Raw genomic sequence first — 17,928 nt, 5'->3', positions numbered from 1 at the left:
GGCACTCGCAGGGCTTCCCTTAGCGGTGCCTCCGTTGGTGTCTGGTCAAGTTAGAGCTGTCTGAGAAGCTCTTCCCACACTGGGGACACTCATAGGGCCTCTCCCCAGTGTGGATGAGCCGGTGCCTGATGAGGGTGGAGTTTTGTTTGAAGCCCTTCCTGCAGTCGGGGCAGCGGAAGGGCCTCTCATCCGTGTGAATCCGCTGGTGCAGGAGGAGACTGGAGCTGGTCTGAAACCTCTTCTCACACTCAGGACACTCGTAAGGCTTCTCCCCGGTGTGGATGCGCTGGTGATTGATCAGGCTGGAGCTCCACCTGAAGCTCTTCCCACATTCCCCACACTTGTGGGGCTTCTCCCCATCGTGAAGCTGCTCATGAACCACCAGCTCTGACCTCTGGCTGGATCTCCGGCCGCCTTCCCGGCACAGGGTGGGTCTTTCCTCCTCAGAGCACCCTGGGCTGCGTTTGCAGCCCCTCCTCCTGCGGGATCTCCGGGGCTTTTCCTCCCCGGTGGATTCCTGCGCCGTGGAGCCGCTCAAAACGGCCTCTTCCATCAGGTTCTGCCGTGGGGATTTGTCCTCCTTGGGCTCCGTCCTCAGCTCCTTGTCTGGGGAGGAAGGACAAGGAGAGGATGGGATTTGCCTCCGTGCCACAGGGAAGGGGAAGGAGATCCCCCCAGTCCGTCCCCGGCAGGACGGCGTCGGCAGCGGGGTTGTCCTGCAGCCGGGGGCGATGCTGGGCTGGGAGATGGAGCAGGAGAGAGGGGGAAAGGGGCACTGACTTCCTCCTCACCTGCCTGGGGCTCCCGGGGCATCTTCCTCTTCCTCACAGCCTCCTCCTCCATCTGGCCAAGGGTTGGGAATGGGAAATCCTGGTCTGGGGAGAAACAAGGGATGAGTGTGTTGGGTTGGGCCTTCCTCCTGCCCAAGTCCAGCTCTGGAACTCACCGGGTACCTGGTGTCCATAAAACCAACAAAAAACCAAGAGTGACTCCAAAAACGGCCTCCAGGAGTTCCCCCTTTCCAGTCTCCTCACTTTGGGGTTCTGGGGGTCCCCCTTGTCAGGGCTGCTGGGGGTCCTGTGGGTCCTGGGGATCCCCCTCTCCGGGGTCCTGCTTAGGGATGCTGGGGGGGTTTGGGGATCCCACAGGTCCCTTTTTTCCCAATTCTGCTTTGGCTCCCAGAGGTCCCAGGGTCTCCCTCTTCAGCCTCTCCAGGCACTTGGGGCTCCCCCCTCTCCTCACAGCCCCTTTTAGGGCTGAGAGATCCCAACCCCACCTCATCTCCAGGCCCCCCACCCCTCCAGGCTCTTGGGGGTCCCCCAGCTCTGGTATCGTCCCTCTCTGCTCTCCCCACTCCAGGGGTCCCGTGTTCCAGCCCCCAGCTCTCCTGGGGATCCCCAAAGCCAATGTCCAACCCCGCCAGGACCGGGCAATCCTCACATGGACCCCCCAAGACCCCCAAGGGGCAATTATGGCTCAGCTTTGGAGTCCTGCAAGATCCACATATCCCCTCTGGCCCAAAAATCCCTCCCAGGGACATGCAAGGACATCTGGGGCTCGATTCCAGAATCTGCAAGCTCCAAACACCCCTCCAATAAAACCCCTCCTGGTGACCCCCCAATAGATTTGGGGTGAGCTCCCCCTCCCCGCTCACCTGCAGGATGGGGGGAAGATGCTACCGGGGCTGGGGGTGCTGCGGACACAGTGGGCGGGCAGTGGAACCTCGTGGTTCTCCAGCTCCTCCCCCTCCTCTCTCCCTCCTCTTCCTCCCGCTCCTCCTCCACTCCCACCCTGCCCCCCCTTTCCCACCCCCTCTGCCCCACGGCTGCCGCAGCACCGGCTGCTGTGTGGGGGGAGCCCCCGATCAGCCCAGGGATGGACAGGGGGGTTGGGGACCCCCCCAGTGCGGATCCCTCCCTTCCCCAGAGCCCCAGGGCATCGCTCCAGGGCTCAGGTGCTGGGGGACAGGGCTGCACCCCCATGGAACCGCTCTTCTTCTGTCCCAACCCCACCTTTCCCTCTGTCTTGGGGTGACCTTATGATGTGTATCCCATATCGCTGCCTATGCCCAGAAATTAATTCCTGTGCCTTTCTATGCCTCTAAACTGAGCTTGAGAGGGGGAAGGAAAAAACTGAGCAAAACTTTTTCAAAGCAGTTTGCAGCTTGTTCAAGGTCACACACAGATAGCAATTGGTTTCCCAGCTGTGGCAGGGGAGGGGGGAAGCACCCGGCCGGCTGCGCCCAGAACAGTTTCTTTTTTGGCCAGTTGTTCAGCTGCTTTTTCTCCGGAGAGAAACTGAGAGCTGAATTTTTCCTCCCCTGGAAAATCCCCTTTTCTACTGGACTGCTTGATTGCTTTAACATCAGAGCACATCGGGAGGACTTTCCACCGGGCACAAGAGGGCCTGGCCCTGGGCCAAGCCCCAGCTCCGAGGAGACCAAAGGGAGGACTCTAACACTTTCCCAGGTTTTTTCCTCCGCAGCAACAGATTTTACAATTTAGCGTTATTTTCCTTTCCCGTGTGTTTGGTAAATAAATAGTTTTATCTCCTCCACTTTCCTTCGAGGAAAATTTATTTTTTCCCAAACCTGGTGGGGGAGGGGTGGTTGTGCCTTCTCTCAGAGGATATATTTCTAAATTTGGCCAAACCAGAACACCCTCCCCTCTCCTCCCCTTTCCCAGCGTTCCCCCAATCCACAGCCCCATTCCAGCTCAATTTGGGTGTCCCATCCCCCTCCTGCTTTCTTTGGGGGTCCCAGCCCCCTCTTCCCCTCCCCCTTCTGCACCTTCCCCATCCCCAATCCCCGCCTCCCCTCCCCCGGCCTTGCTTTTGGGGGTTTCAGGCCCCTCCTGCTCCCTTTGGGGGTTCCATTCCCCATTTCGCTCCATTTGGGGTCCCAGACCCGCCCCCCTTCTCACCGCTCACCCCGCGCCCGGGGGGGCTCCCAGCACCACCAGTGCCACCAGTGCGGCCCCAGCTGCCCCCACACGCCCCATGCCCAGCGCCGGGCGCTGCCGACAGCCCCAAAGCAGCCGCGCTGTGCCCTGGGGGGTCCCCAGAGCGGCCCCGCCCCGCACGGCACTGGGAGCACCAGTCCGGACCAGTGCGGAGCGCGGGCGGGCGGCATCAGCCGTGCCCGGGCAGGGCCGGGCCCCGCGGGGCTCCCGCCCGCACTCGGCCCCCGCCGGGACAGCGCGGGGGGGCCCGGCCTGCCCGCCCCCACCTCCCCCTCCCCAAATTCCGCTCCGGGGGGCGCTGGGGGCGGGGGGGGCTCAGCTGGGGCCAGAGGTGCCGGAGCCACGTGTCCCCCGCTGCCAGCACCGCCCCCTCAGGATTAGGGGTGCCCCAAAACTCCCTCAGAGCTGGCGGATACCCCGCAGGCCCCTGAGGACTGGGGTCCCCCCGGCCTCATCATCCCCAACCTTCGCCGGCCTCATCCCAGGCCCCATCCCGCCCATCCCCCTCCGCCACACTTCATCCCACACCCCAATCCACATCCCACCCTTCCCGGGCCCCATCCCGCCCCATCCCATTTCTCCCGGCAGTCGCCACCGGGACCCCAAAACCCCGCGTGCCGGGGGCTCCCCAATATCCCCCAAGGGGCATTTGCGACTCACATTCGGAGCCCTGCAAGACCCAAACATCCGCCTCCCCTCCCCCGCCCCACCAAACCCCCCTTCCCCAGGCACCAACAAAGCTATTTGGGGCTCGGTGCTGGAGTCCTCCAAGCTCCAAAAATCCCCTCTCCCAAAACAACCCCAGGCACCGCCCAAGATATTTGGGGCGAGCTGCCCCTCCCCGGTCACCTGCGGGATGGGGGGAGCGGTGTTCCCGAGGCCGAGAGCTGCGGACACAGAGAGCGATGGATGCACATGGAGGCTCCTCTTCCTGCCCCCTCTGGCCCGCCTCTTCCTCCCGCCCTTCCCCTTTATCCCTCCTCTTCCTCCCGCTCCTGCTCCTCCAGCCGTCCTCCCCCCTCGCTCCTCCTCCTCCTGTTGTTTGTGGCTCCCATCCCGGCTTTGTCTGGCATCAGCCCTGGGGCCGTGCCGTGCTCAGCAGCAGCAGCATCCTGTGCTCTGGCAGCACTCCCTGCTCCTTAGGGAAGGCTTTGGCATTTCTGCCGGGCACAGACACTGAAGCTCACCCCGACCTGCCCTGCTCCCATTGCTGTCCCCTGGGCGCTGGGCAGCTGCTGGGCCAGGGCAGCCCGAGACACAAAGGAAGCCAAGTCCAGCCCAGCTGCCCGGGCTGATGCAGACGAGCCCCAGGGCCGAGGTCCTGCAGAGCCCCACGGAGCCCTCGGCTCCTGGCTGGGAACGGGCTGTGCTGCGGCTGCCACAGCGGCCACAGCGAGTCCTGGGGCTCCCCCGGCGCCGCTGCAGCAGCACCCGGGTTCCACCTCCTGTGCCAGGCCCTGGCCAGGGGCCAGCAGATCCATGGGCTCCGTGCCGAGGGGGAACAGAGCAACAATGGATCGGCTGCAGCCCCCAAGGACCTCGAGCAAATCGTGCGGGAACATCCAGACCTGGAGCTGACGTTTGCAAGGCTGCAGCCGGCAGAGTTCTGTGGCGCAGGAGAGCCGGCACGGCGAGAGGAGACCTGCAAGGAGCTGCAGGAGAAACACTGGTCCCCACACAGATGCCCTTTGCTCATTTCACCTCCCTCTATTTCCCGGTGATTGTACTTAAAATGTGCTTGAAAAATAAAGTGACTTTTTGAAGGCTTCAATTTCAAAACCATTGCTCTAAACCCTTCTCCCTTTCCCTGTGCAGCTGTGGTTGCTCTGGCTCTCTGCTGCCTGCAGTTGTGCCTCCTGGCAGCTGTTCCTTTGGGTCCAAGGCTTGTCCCTGCCAGTGCAGCCAGAGCCCAGCCCAGCCCTGGGGGCTCAGCCCTGCCCTGCAGAGCCCTCCCAGCCCAGGGCAGTGCCCAGGGGCATCTCCCTGGCAGCAGGGCCTGAAGGGCAGCTCAGAGAGAGGGAGATGCTGCAAGCCAAGGTGCTGTCCTCATCTCCCCGGCTGCCCCACCTGGCTGGCCCCTTCCTTTGCTGGCAGCTCTTCGTCCTGCCTGCCTCTGCCTGGCCACACAAAGCCTTGGGCTGCTGCAGGCTCCTTCTGGGGGACGTGTTGCACCCCAACCCTGCCTGGGAGGGAAATTTCTTTCTCCTGGTGTCCTCTCAGGGCCTCCCCAGCTGCCCTGTCACAAAGGCCCCTCAGTTCTTTGGGGCCAGCAGTGCCACAGTGGCCCCTTGGCTCCATGGAACGCCACAGGGTCACAATGGTGCCCTTGGTGCCACCAGCCCTGCAGGGTCACAACGGCCCCTGGGTTCCACGAGGCCACGCAGGGTCACAGTGGTCTCCAGAGGAAGGGCAGCAGCGAGCCCCAGGGTTTCAGGGGCAGATGAGACACAGCCACCAGAGGCCAAGGCCAGCCACATCTGTCTGTCCTGGCAGGTTTGTCTGGGAGCAGCCCTTGGATTTTGGGAATTTGGGAGGTGGAATCCCAATTTTGGCCATGGGCACCTTGTCGAGAAGGATAGGTTTATTCCACATGAAAGAAAAGCACGAAGTCCAAGAGTTTTGGAAGAAGATGAGAGGTGGCCACCATGGGTGAGGGCAGCCAGACCTGTCTCTCATGGCAGCTTTTGTCTGGGAGCAATCCTTGGATAGACAGAATTTGGGGGGTAGAATCTCAGATTTGGCCATGGGAGCCTGGATGAGAAGGACGGTTCTTTTCCGTAGGAAGGGAAGCACGGAGCCCCGGGAGGCCCAGGGCTCCTGAGCCAGCCCCTGCTGCCCCGGGAGGGAATTTGGGGAGGGGGCAGAGGGGGTGCGCAGCCCCCGCCGGGGGATGACCCCGGCCCAGCGCCCTTCGTTCAGCACCGAGCTGGGCTTGGGGCCGCAGGAGGAAGAGGCCGATGGGAAGCAGATCCTGCAGGGGGGACAGGGCTTGGGCTCAGGGCAAGGTCCTGCCCTGCACACCTGGCTCAGGTGTGAGCCTGCCCCGGGAAGGGAGCGGGACATTCCCATCCCCACGGATCAGGGCTGGCAGCAGCGCTGGGAGCACGGACATGGAAATCCTGGGAGCCACTGGGACCGCACTGGGGGGTGAATGATCCCCCCCAGCACCTTTCCAGGCCGCCCTGCGACCTGAGAAATGCTCGCTGGGCCTCGGCCTTGGCCAAGAGCCCCCGGGCTCAGCTGCTCTGAGCTCAGGCGCTGCCGGCTCCCGCAGCCCGCCCAGGGCCGCCCTGCCCGTGCCGGGGCTGTGCTGGAATTCTCTGCTGCTGCTGGGCCACTCGGGGGGTCTGGCCCCGCAGGAAAGGTGACCCTGAGCCAGGAGCTTTCCTTGGCCGCAGCAAAGCCTCGGCACGGAAAGACCTTCCCAGCGCTGTGCCCTGGGCCGGGAGGGATTGTGCCACCAGAGCTGTCCCTCCATTTCTTCTGCCAGGCAGCTTTAGCACAGGAAAAGTGGAGAAGCCAGAGCTGCCTCTCAGCTTTCCGCAGTCCTGCAGAGGAATCCTGTGTGGGAAGCAGCCTGGGAACAGGCTTGAGGTGCCAGAAATGGAAAAGAAAGCAAAAAGATATAAAAAGGGAAAGCAGAGAAGGGAGGAAGGGAGGAAGGGAAGAAGGGAGGGAGGAAGGGAGGGAGGAAGGAATTCGGAAGGAAGGAAGGAATTCGGAAGGAAGGAAGAAAGGAATTCGGAAGGAAGGAAGGAATTCGGAAGGAATTCGGAAGGAATTCGGAAGGAAATCGGAAGGAAGGAATTCGGAAGGAAGGAAGGAAGGAAGGAAGGAAGGAAGGAAGGAAGGAAGGAAGGAAGGAAGGAATTCGGAAGGAAGGAATTCGGAAGGAATTCGGAAGGAATTCGGAAGGAATTCGGAAGGAAGGAAGGAAGGAAGGAAGGAAGGAAGGAAGGAAGGAAGGAAGGAAGGAAGGAAGGAAGGAAGGAAGGAAGGAAGGAAGGAAGGAAGGAAGGAAGGAAGGAAGGAAGGAAGGAAGGAAAACAATGTAAGTTCTGAATGAAACAAAAAAATAAAAGGTAAATAACTGAGTTGTCTTTTAAAAAATATCAATTCCCTCTGAATCCAAAGTTGCAGAAGACTTTTCACTCCACATTTGGGTTTTGTTTTCATCTCTCATACTTTTTCTGGTTCTTTTCTTTTTTCTCTTGTTTTAATAGATAATCCCTTCTAGGAAAGGAATGCAGAGCAAAATGAGACCCATTTCTGGCAGGCAATGAAAGAGTGGGCTCCTGGTCTGGTTCCTTTTGTGTGGATCCCTCATCTCTGTGGCACGGGGGGAATAGCAGTGCTGGGAGCCAGCAGCGGGCTCAGGAGCATCCCGCTCTGGCAGCTCTGAGCAGGTGGCACATGTCCTGCTCTCCTGCTGCCCTCCAAAGCACAGAATCCATGGGCAAGTTTAGGCCCAGCTCTGGGCACAGCCAGCATGGCCTGGGCACGGGAAAGGGGGGCAAAGCGGGCGGGATCCTTCTGCAGCTGACTGGTGGTTTCTGGTTTCTGTGCCCAGAGTGCCAGGGTGTTTTTAAGAGGTGCTTGTCCATGCAGCCCTTGGACAGGCCATCCTTGGAAGAGCTCTTCAGTGCCCCTTGGCTGCAGGGTGTTCATGTGCCCTAGAGGATGGCAGAGAGCCACGGGCACAGTGTGATCCAGGGGCCTGGCAGGTAACAGCCCCACACATCTCTTGGCAATCAGTGGCAAAGAAAAGCAGACGATTTTGTCCTGCCTGTAGCTCTGGGCAGGGAGCATCAGAAGGGAACACGCAGCTCTTGGGCTGCAGCTGAGCTGGAGGCCTGCTCTGGCAAGCACTGGTGGCCACCATCCCCCCTGGTTTTGCTTGTGTGGTTCACTGATGGCTGGGGCCCTGGGCAGAACCCTGAGAGCCTGGTGTGGCCCCAGGGAAGGAGAAGGAGCCCCTGGAGAAGCTGTAGCAGGTGGGGCTGCTGCTGCTGGAGACACCAAGGACGAGCTCAAGGACAACAACCTCTTCCTGGAGCTGGCCAGCGGCAGCTGAAGATGATGGCCTTTGATTCTGGCACCTTCTCCAAAGACATGCTCCACGGCCAGTGTGCAGGTGAGTCCAGAGCCAGGGGGATGCTGCCAGAGCTGGGCATGGCACGGCCTGGCCGGGCACCAAAGGTTCCCCCTTTGCTGGGGCGGCTGCAGGGAATTCTTCAGTGGCTGCCAATACATGTGTGTCAGTGCAAAGCTCTCAACGGACTGATTAAAGCAGAGGACTGGAGACCATGACTGCACAAAGCTCTCAGAGACTCAAGTGTGGAAAAAGGAAAGTACCTTAGAAAAACCAGAAGTACCTTGAAGCATTAATGAACTCTTGTTAATGACCAAGGCTCTCAAGGGACTGAGTAAAGCAGATAATTGGGGACCATGACTGCAGAAACCTCTCAGAGAGTCAGTGTGAAAAAGAGGTACTTTAATTACCCTGGAGTATCTCAAAGCATTAATGAGCCCCACTGAGCGTTGTTAGTGACAGAGAATCTCCAGGGACTCATTAGAGCAGAGAATTGGGGGCGAGGATTGCACAAAGCTCTCAGAGACTCCCAGGTAAAAGCCAAAGCCAAAGTCCTTTGAAAACCCTGCAGTCCCTGGGAGCATTCAGGAGCCCCCAGGGCCATTCCTGACCAAGGCTCCCCAGGGACTCCTTCCAGCAGATCCCTGAGGCCACTGGGATGTGGGGGGATGCTGAGGGCAGGACAAGGGGCTGACAGTGGCCAGCCTTGCTGGGGCTGTGCCAGGAGGCCCCAGGGCCTCAGGACAAGGTGTCTCCTCCCAGCCCTTGGTGGCACAGACGCTGCTGTGCCCCAGGGCACCAAGACTTGGCTTCTCCTGGGCACTGCCAGCCCTGCCAGGGCCCTTGGCCATGTCCAGCACAGCTTGTCCTGCACTGTCCCACCGCTGCTGCTGTGTCCCTGCAGGCTGCACACTCCCATCTCACTGCCCCACCACCAGCTCTGCCCTGCCACTGCCAGCCCTGGCCTGAGCTGTGCCCAGCCTCACCCTCTGTGCCTTGGGCACACACACATGCCCTGAGCTCATCCTCCCTCTGGGTGCTTCTCCTGCCCCAGCGCTGCCCTGGGAGGGACATTTCCTCCTCCTCATGCCCAGTGTCCCCCTGCCCAGCTGCTCTGTGGGGCAGTGCGTGTCTCTCCTGCTGTTCCCTCCCTCCCAGGAAAGCTGCACCATGTGGGGCACGGCCCTTCCAGCAGCCTCCCAGCCCCTCAGCCTTGTTGGACCCTTTCCCCTGAGCAGACAGCAGCAGCATCTCCGTGCTCTTCCCAGCGTGCTCCTTTCGTCACCAAACTGCAGGAAAATAGAAACTGTCCAACACCATCTCTGAAGTGTCAGAGAATCAGGCCCTGTGGAACCAAGGAGCCCTTGGGACACAGGAGGATCTCGTGTAACCCTGGGTCAGTTCTGCCACTGCAGATCCAAAGAGATCCTTGTGACACTCTGGGGCCTTGTGGAACCCTTCTGCCCTGGTCTCTGCACCAAGGAGACCCTTGTGCCACTCCGGGACCTTGTGCAGCCAAGGAGAGCATTGTGAGAGTGCGGGGCCATGGAACCAAGGGACCATTGTGACCTTGTGGGGCCTCATGGACTCAAGGGACCATTGCCACACTGTGGGGCCTCATGGAATGAAGGGTCCATTGTGACACTGCAGAACCAAGGACACCATGGTTACACTGCGGGGCCCATGGAACCAAGGGACCATTGGGACACCCCGTGGCCTCATCCTCTTGAATTTCAACAGATCTGAGGGATGGCAGCACCTGCAGGCAGCACTGAAGGATTCTGGGGAGAACCTTTGATCCCTGCTCCAAAGGAAATCAGAGAAAGACCCCTGGTAAGATAAAGGCACCTTCTCCTTCTCCTTCTCCTTCTCCTTCTCCTTCTCCTTCTCCTTCTCCTTCTCCTTCTCCTTCTCCTTCTCCTTCTCCTTCTCCTTCTCCTTCGCCTTCGCCTTCGCCTTCTCCTTTTTCCTTTCCCTTTCCCTTTCCATTTCCCTTTTTCCTTTTCCTTTTCCTTTCCCTTTCCCTTTCTCTTTCCCTTTCCCTTTCCCTTTCCCTTTCCCTTTCCCTTTCCCTTTCCTTTTCCCTTTCCCTTTCCCTTTACCTTTCCTCTTTCCCTTTCCTGGTGTAAACTGTTGACCTGCCTGTAAGGTGCAGCAAAAGCTTTGCAGGGTTTGGTTCAAGGTACCCAAGGTTGGAACAGGGAAGTGTTCGAGTCCCTTCTAAGAGGAGGGTTGGAGTCTTTGTTCCATGACTGCCTGGGATCCATGGAACAAGTGTGTTCTGGCAGACTCTGGGACCTCCACAGCAATCCCATGCAGGAGCCAGCACTGGACCTGCACCCTGGTGGGAGCAGCGTGGTATGGATGGGAAACGGGCAGCTGGGTGTGCAGTGGCAACCTCGACCCAGGTCATAGAAGCCCAGGCTTTAGCTTTGAACACAGCAGCACAAAAAGCAGAATGAATGACCTTTCCTAGAAATCACTGAAGGACAAAGGGTGAACATATGGACTGATTTGAACTATGGGTTTGGAATAATACACGCCCAGGGAGCCACATGGAAGGAAAGGGCACAGAGGTCTCCAGTGAGTACAACAAGAAATCAGTCACCTACTGCAGAGTGTGCCAAAGCCAAAAGAAGTGGCCCTGATGCCCTTGTAAAGCCCATGGGTTTGGAGACTCCCCAGTTAATCCAGGGAATCCATTGGCTGACCAAACAGCTCAAGAGGGTGCTGAAAAAGCTCTCCTTGCACTAATACCTGGCAAAAACTGGAATGTTCTGCAACAGAAACCAGATTCCAGTGATCAGGACAGGCAGTCAGCCCCAGCAGCAGCAGCTACAGAAAATCCCAGCAGGTGATTGGTAACCCCGTGTGGGCAGGTAATTGTAGCTCCACAATTAATGTAAAACGGAACTCAAACATCAGGAAACACATGAGGAAATGGAGAATATGGTGGCCAGTTTACAAAGGCATCCAGTAAGCACAAAAATGGCAAAAAACAATAGATCAGTTGTTGAGAAAGTTGGGATTGGTTTTGAAGGAAGAAGGCTGCCTCCAGGGCTGGTTAAATGGGAATCACCAGGTGATTTTGGCCAACTGATTTTGCAGAACTGCCCAGGCAGAAGGGGGACTGGCACATTTTGGCATTGGTGGATCCTTTTTCTGGATGGCCAGAAGCTTTCCCATGTGGCACCAACAAGACAAGGGAAGGCTCAGAAGTTTTGCTGAAATGAATATTTAATAGCACTGGGACTAACTCTTGTAAGCCTTAAAAGGTGCATGGTTCTCAACAGATCATTGGGGCTGGACTCACCTGTACATCCTTTCCAACCAGGAGATGCGGTGTGCATCAGAACCTGGAATTTTGGAACAATCCAGCCGCAGTGGAAGGGACCATCTCAAGTCCTCCTGGTAACCTACCCTGCACTCAAGGTAGAAGGAATCAAACTCGGGGTTCATCACATGTGGGTAAAACCAGCGAGCACACATTAAACACAGCAGAAACAAGACTGACACCGTGGAGTTTGGGGGTTGTTACATCAATCCTATTGTTTTAGGTATTGAATAGGATTTTCTAAGGGGATACTATTGATTGGATCTGGATGAAGATGATCAATAATTGTGTATTTATAATAATAATAGAAACGATGTTCCTGACTTCTGGGAAGGGAAATGCGGTTTTCAAAGTCAGTGCAAGGTGTTGGCAGATGACAGAATGTAACCCCTGTAACAGCTTGTTTGCCAACACCAACCTCTGCAGAAAATCCAGTTCCGTGGGGAGCTTCAGTCAGCAATTTGACAAAAATCTGGGAACACGTGTGGGAAGGAAATAGCACCCAGGGCACCTGGACAGGGATGGAAGGAGAATATTCCTTACCATGGGCACATCAGAACAATAGTGCTGAGAATTGTAACATTTCCAAACCGGATCTGGAAATTACCTCAGGAAATATTGATCAGCTGACAGATTGCACTGATACCCCCTGGGGCTGTCAAATTCCAGAAGTATGGAATCACCCTCAGACAGGACAATGGGAATGTTTCCAGCCAGTTCAGGGGTGTTTGGGCTGGGAAGGGAGCCCAGGCCTCCCACAGGACCCCTTACAGGTGGACAGGTGGGTATAAAATATCCTGATTGAACAAGGTCAAGGCCAAAGGATCCCAGGACAAAGGAAAAGTGGGATTGCCCTGGGACAGACACTTGAGCTGTTTGGAATCCTGAGGTCCAGCGGCTCCTGGCTGTGGCCCAGGCTCTGAGGCTGGGCTGTGTTTGTAGAAATGATTCTGCCTTTCTCAGGGACACCTGGGCTCAGCCAACAAACAACGAGCCTTGGAGAGGCACAGAGTGTCAGCAGGACATGGTCAGATCCTTAGGAGCCCCAGGATGGGTGGGAAGTGATGGAATTTGGAGCACACATTTGGCCCTGGGAGAATCAGGAGCACCGTGGACACTGGGGGTATTAACGTTCCGTCCCTCGTGCAAGGAGTCACCACCGGGAACCCGACTGTGGGGAAAGGTTAAAGGGGATGGAACTTGGAAACATCCCAGTGCGGGAACTACAGCGGGATGGATTTTAGAATCCATCCCTGCTCCGCACAGATCTGCCTTTAGGAACAGACCAGCCACACACCATTGGGCTCTGCAAATGGAAACTTTAGGGAATGCAGCTCCTTTGGGGTTTGCTGAAACAAAGGAACAATTGCCAGCCACAGCTAAAATGACCTTACCAAGCAGATTGGCTTTAGCCCTATTGCTGTTACATGGACAGGGAGTATGTGGATTCTTGAACTGGAACAGCAGCACTTGTTGTGTGCACATTCCAAATGTGATGCTGGATGGGATGATCGGGTAGAGAGGATAAAATCGGTTGCTGCATCCAGCAGGGAATTAAGGGGAGGGTTAGACAGTAACTGGTTGGATAAAATATTTAAAGGACATAGATTTCCCCTGACTGATGGTTGGCCTCACTTTTGCAAAGTCTAACTGGGATCCCAGCAATACTTGTGCTTCTGACACTTGCTTTGAGCTGTGTAAAGAACATGGTTGTGAAAGCAGCTGAGCAACTCGTGGGATGTGAGTAAAGGAGCAGAGTGAGGCTTACGAAGGCTTGAAGGGAAGAGAAGCTTCACAAGCCTCCAAGGGGGGGAAATTTGCCAGATGAAAAACCGTTTGCACCTGGTGGGTTCATACAATGCTTCTTCTCCAAAAGCCACTGGCCATGGAACCGCACAAGGCTGATTCTGTGGGCAGCAACCAGCCCAGGTGTGCCAACTTTCACCAGTTCACCGGGCAGTCAGGGCTGGCTTTGGGGTCACTGACCACCAGGGACCCTCAAAGAGACCCCCAGGGCAGAAGAAGGGATGTGCAAAGGGGTGGGGGAAATATGCAATGATTTTGGGGCAATGATTATCGTGTGTGTGTTTCTTGTGGGACAGTCTGGGAATGTGTCTGTGAAACCCAGTCTGCAAACAGGAACATTCCTGAACTCGGCACACACGACTTTGGGAGGGGCTCTCCCCTCGTGCATCCGGCCCAATAAAGAATGCTGCTGCTTCGTGCTGCGCTGGTGCTGAGGAGGTTTTGTTTCACTGAAGTTTTGGTACCACCTCTGTGCCTGTGTCACAGAGCCACAGAGCAGCTGTGATGTCAGAAAGGGGCTGTGTGACATCACAGAGTGGGCTGTGACATCACAGGGTATGGGTGTGACATCCCAGAGAGGGCTGGGCCATCAAAGAACAGGCGGTGACATCCCAGAGTGGGTTGTGACATCACAGGGTGGCTGTGTGACATCACAGAGCGGGCTGTGACATCACAGGGTATGGGTGTGACATCACAGAGAGGCCTGGGCCATCCCAGAAGAGGCTGTGACATCACAGAGTGGGTTGTGACATCACAAGGTGGCTGTATGACATCATAGAGTCTACTGTGACATCACAGAGCTCTGTGACCTCACAGAGGGGTGCTGTGACATCATAGAGTAGGGCTGTGACATCACAGCTTGGGCTATGACATCACAGGGCAGAGGTCAGACATCATCGTGCAGACTATGACATCACAGAGCAATGGTGACATCACAGGGTGCTGGTGTGACATCACAGCGCAGAGTTGTTACATCACAGACAGGGCTGTGACATCACAGAGTGGTCGAGTGACATCCCAGAACAGACTGTGACATCACAGAGTGGGTTGTGACACCACAGGGTGGCTGTGTGACATCATAGAGTCAGCTGTGACATCACAAAGCAGCTGTGTGATATCACAGAGATGACTGTGACATCACAGGTGGTGTGACATCACAGAGTGGCTATGACATCACAGGGTTGCTATGTGACATCTCAGAGTGAGCTGTGACATCACAGATATGGCTATGATATCACTGGGCAGAGGTCTGACATCCTATAGCAGACTATGACATCACTGAGTGGTTGTGACATCCCAGGGTGGCTGTGTGACATCCCAGGGGTTGGATGCCATGGCAACCCTCATCAGTTCCAGTTCCCTCAGAAACCCCCCCAGGAGCCATTGCTGCACTCAGGGTCCGTGGCCACTTGCCCGCAGACCTGTGGCTGCCCTCGGCTGCCATGGCAGCCCTCAGGACAGAGCGGTGCTGGGGCTGGTGCCAGCTACAATTGCACTGACACTCGCTGATGCCCTCAGGTGCCACGGCAGCGGCCACAGGGACCCGTTCCTCACTTTGGTGCCACGGACACCAACGCTTGGCCCCGCTGCCATGGGGATTGGCACGCTCACCTGCACTCAGGGCCCGTGGCCGGCCACTGCTGCCATGGACACGGGCACGGAGCCCTGGGCCACAGTCGGCTGCCGTGGCCACCAGCCCAAGGTCCCGTGGCCAGGGCCGGGGCCATGGAAAGGAACCCGTGGAGCCGTGGTGATGGTGGGTGGCCATGGGGTGCTGCTGTGGGCTGGGGCAGAGGGAATTTCCTTGCCAGGCCTTTCTCTGGGGCTGTGTTTGGCTCTGTGCTGAGCACAGCGTGGCTCACACGGAGATGGTTTTGTTCTTGCTGAGCTTGCACAGAGCCAAGGCCTTTCCTGCCCCTCGTCCGGCCACGCTGGGGAGGGGCTGGGGGTGTGGGGGAGCTCGGCAGGGGTCACAGCCAGGACAGGTGACCCCAACTGACCCCAGGGATATCCCAGACCACAGGACATCATGGCCAGTGTATAAAGTGGGGGAACAAGGAGGAAGGGGGGACATTTGGAGTGAGGGTTTTTGTCTTCCCAGGTAACACTCAGGCAGGATGGGGCCCTGTTTTGCTGGTGGGCAGGGTCAGCACCAAAGACACAGACACCAACTGAAGGAATTGTGCAATTTATAGAATGCAAATCTGCAAAGAGTCACAAAAGCATAAGCTCAGCAAAGCACATAATCATTAGCAAAGAATCACAGCAGGAGCAGCTCAGCAATGCCCCCAATCATCAGTGCCAAAGATTGCCTGCAGTGATTAACCAAGATCCAGCCCCAGGGACCCTCAGACTTTACCATCACCCAGAGCCACCCATCAGCTGCGGGAAGCTGTCCCAGCCAAGGACTGCAGAGCCACTCCCGGACACTGGGAATTCCTGCAGCTGCCTCCAGCCACAGCTGAGGCTCCAACCCCGCTGCGAGAGGGCCCAGCTTTGACAGTGCTGGAGAAACAAACTGACAGCACTTCCAGTGCGGGAACATCTGCTTTCATCCTCCTCTTGGCTTCCTCCTAAGCCTGGCCAGGGCTCAAGGAGGAGCCAAGGGAGCTGACTTTGACCATACAGCCCCAAACAAGGCCAGATGTGGCCTTGTCCGGTTTCTAAATACAGAAAGGTAAATCTGTGTTTCACCAATGCACAGGTACATAGAACATATTGTTAATAGTACTTTGTTAATGAGTTAATGAGTGGGATACAAAGATAACATTTGGTTGGAAGGTTCATCAGGAGGTCAGCTTTGGCCCAGGGCCTCTTGTTCAGGCCTTACTCAGGGCCTGGTGTTCAGGCCTTGGAACTTCAATTGCTCCTTTGACCTAGAGATGAACTACAACCTTCATAACAATTCTTTCAGTAACAGGGTCTTAGATTTAGGTATTAGGCAAAATTGGAGAACAAGAGGTGATGTCTTTAAGTGCTGCTCAAGGTCATCACTCACAGCTATAATTCACATTCCTTTTAAAACAAGCCTCATTAGTTGCTATTCTCTGTTATTTATCAAATCCCCCTTTTTCTAGAGACTGTGTCTCTTTTTAGACAAGTCTCAGTGCTCCATTTCCCAGCACAAAGTGTCACAACAGCTCTGACATGGAATCATAACACACCAAGTGCTCACACTGCAGTGATGACAGTGACTGCCACAAATGCATTTGGCAGCAGCCTCCAGTTTGGCAGCCCCAAAGCCAATCCCAGCAAGGAGAATTTGCTTCTTTCTGCCACTCTTCCACTGCTCTTTCCATCGAGGTGATTCCTGACTGTTGGACTTCAAACCCATCACTGATAACAGTGCAGCATTCCTGTCCTAGAATAGCCCAGGCTCCTCCTTGGCCAGCAGGCAGATAATCCAAGGCCATGCGGGTCTGCAGAGCCCCCGTTCGTGTTTGTTGGAGCTCACAGGATGTGCTGTTGGATATTTTAACAGTATCATTTGCTGCTTCTTCTAATAATCGATTCAGCTCGTTAATGTGAACTCCACAGGACGAGGCAGCGCATGTGGGGCACAGGGTGAACCAGAATCTTTGGCTTTCTGAAATCCAAGGCACTCTTTGGGTGGAAAATGTTCTCTTAACATGAAGCTCTTCCTTGCAGTTGTTGCTGAAGCACCCTAAAGGGAGGCATCACTCTTTTTCTTATTAGGAAAAGGACTGCTGGATCCAACCCCTTTATCTCCACCAACAGTGGTCATTTGAGGTGGATCTCCTTTTTTCACAATTGTTTATAAAACTGCAATATCAATAATTGTGCTGGCCTGTCATGGAGTTAAATAATCCAATCTTGTTCATTATCATTTAACAGAATTACTTTGATCTCTCCTTGATAATCTGCATCAATTCCTCCTCCCAGGACATGAACACTTTGCAGGGCCAAGCTCCAGCGAGCAGTTATCAAACCAAAGTGTCCCGGAGGAATCTGAATTCCTATTCCTGCATTGATAACTCTCACTTGCTTCTGATTTATCCCAATTAATCCTGATGCAGGAAGGCCCAGCCCTGCAGCCTCTGGGGTGGCCCTGTCTGGGCCCATCGCACCCAGAAGGATTTCCCAGGAAGTCCAAGTCTCCCTGTCCATGGGTGGATTTGCAGACTGGGTGCAGCCGGGCACACCCAGGGGTTTCCATTTCCCCAGCGGGGCCATTGTTAAGGGTATGGAGCACATCTGGGAGATGGGTTCTCCATCGGGACAGGGTTCCTATCTCCTTTCTTCAGCTGCTCTTTTAACAACCCCTTCATCTGCTCAACCAATTCCTGCAGCTTGTGGATAGGCTGGGATATGAAAAACCCAGCAGTCTTCATCACTGTCTTTTTCACAGGAACAGACAAAGCATTCCAGATCACAGTATCAGCAAACCCTATAAAAACAGCCAATTCCATCCTTCCCTCCTTTATTCATTGTGTGCAATCTCACAAAATTTACCAGTAACCTTTGGGTCCTGGCCAATCCTTTTCTGGAGGGTATTTAGTGTTACATCCCTGAGCAGCCATGGCTAAAGAATTCGTATTGTCAGCCCTATTTCACATTATTATTTATTATCTATATAATATAAATATCATTATATATATATATAGACTAGGATATTATTACTAGTTCACTTGCACAAAGACATTTGAGCTCAAGATTAAAAACTTCTTCTATTGCTCCATGTGGGAGCGTTCCAACAACAATTGTTCCTTCTGTTG

General features: G+C 55.8%; 1 long non-coding RNA gene across 1 annotated transcript; it reads right to left on the bottom strand.

Moving 5' to 3' along the window:
- Positions 1-402: 402 nt before the first annotated feature.
- On the bottom strand, positions 403-3,892 carry LOC138101766 (uncharacterized). Its single transcript, XR_011147238.1, has 3 exons — positions 3,810-3,892; positions 792-875; positions 403-606 (listed from the first exon to the last, which is right to left on the bottom strand). It is a non-coding gene; the product is annotated as an uncharacterized lncRNA (long non-coding RNA).
- Positions 3,893-17,928: the final 14,036 nt, after the last annotated feature.

The sequence above is a fragment of the Aphelocoma coerulescens genome, unplaced genomic scaffold (assembly GCF_041296385.1).
Source record: "Aphelocoma coerulescens isolate FSJ_1873_10779 unplaced genomic scaffold, UR_Acoe_1.0 HiC_scaffold_46, whole genome shotgun sequence".
NCBI lineage: Eukaryota > Metazoa > Chordata > Aves > Passeriformes > Corvidae > Aphelocoma > Aphelocoma coerulescens.
The sequence above is the reverse complement of the archived record's forward strand: the minus strand, read 5'-3'. Positions and strand labels throughout refer to the sequence as shown.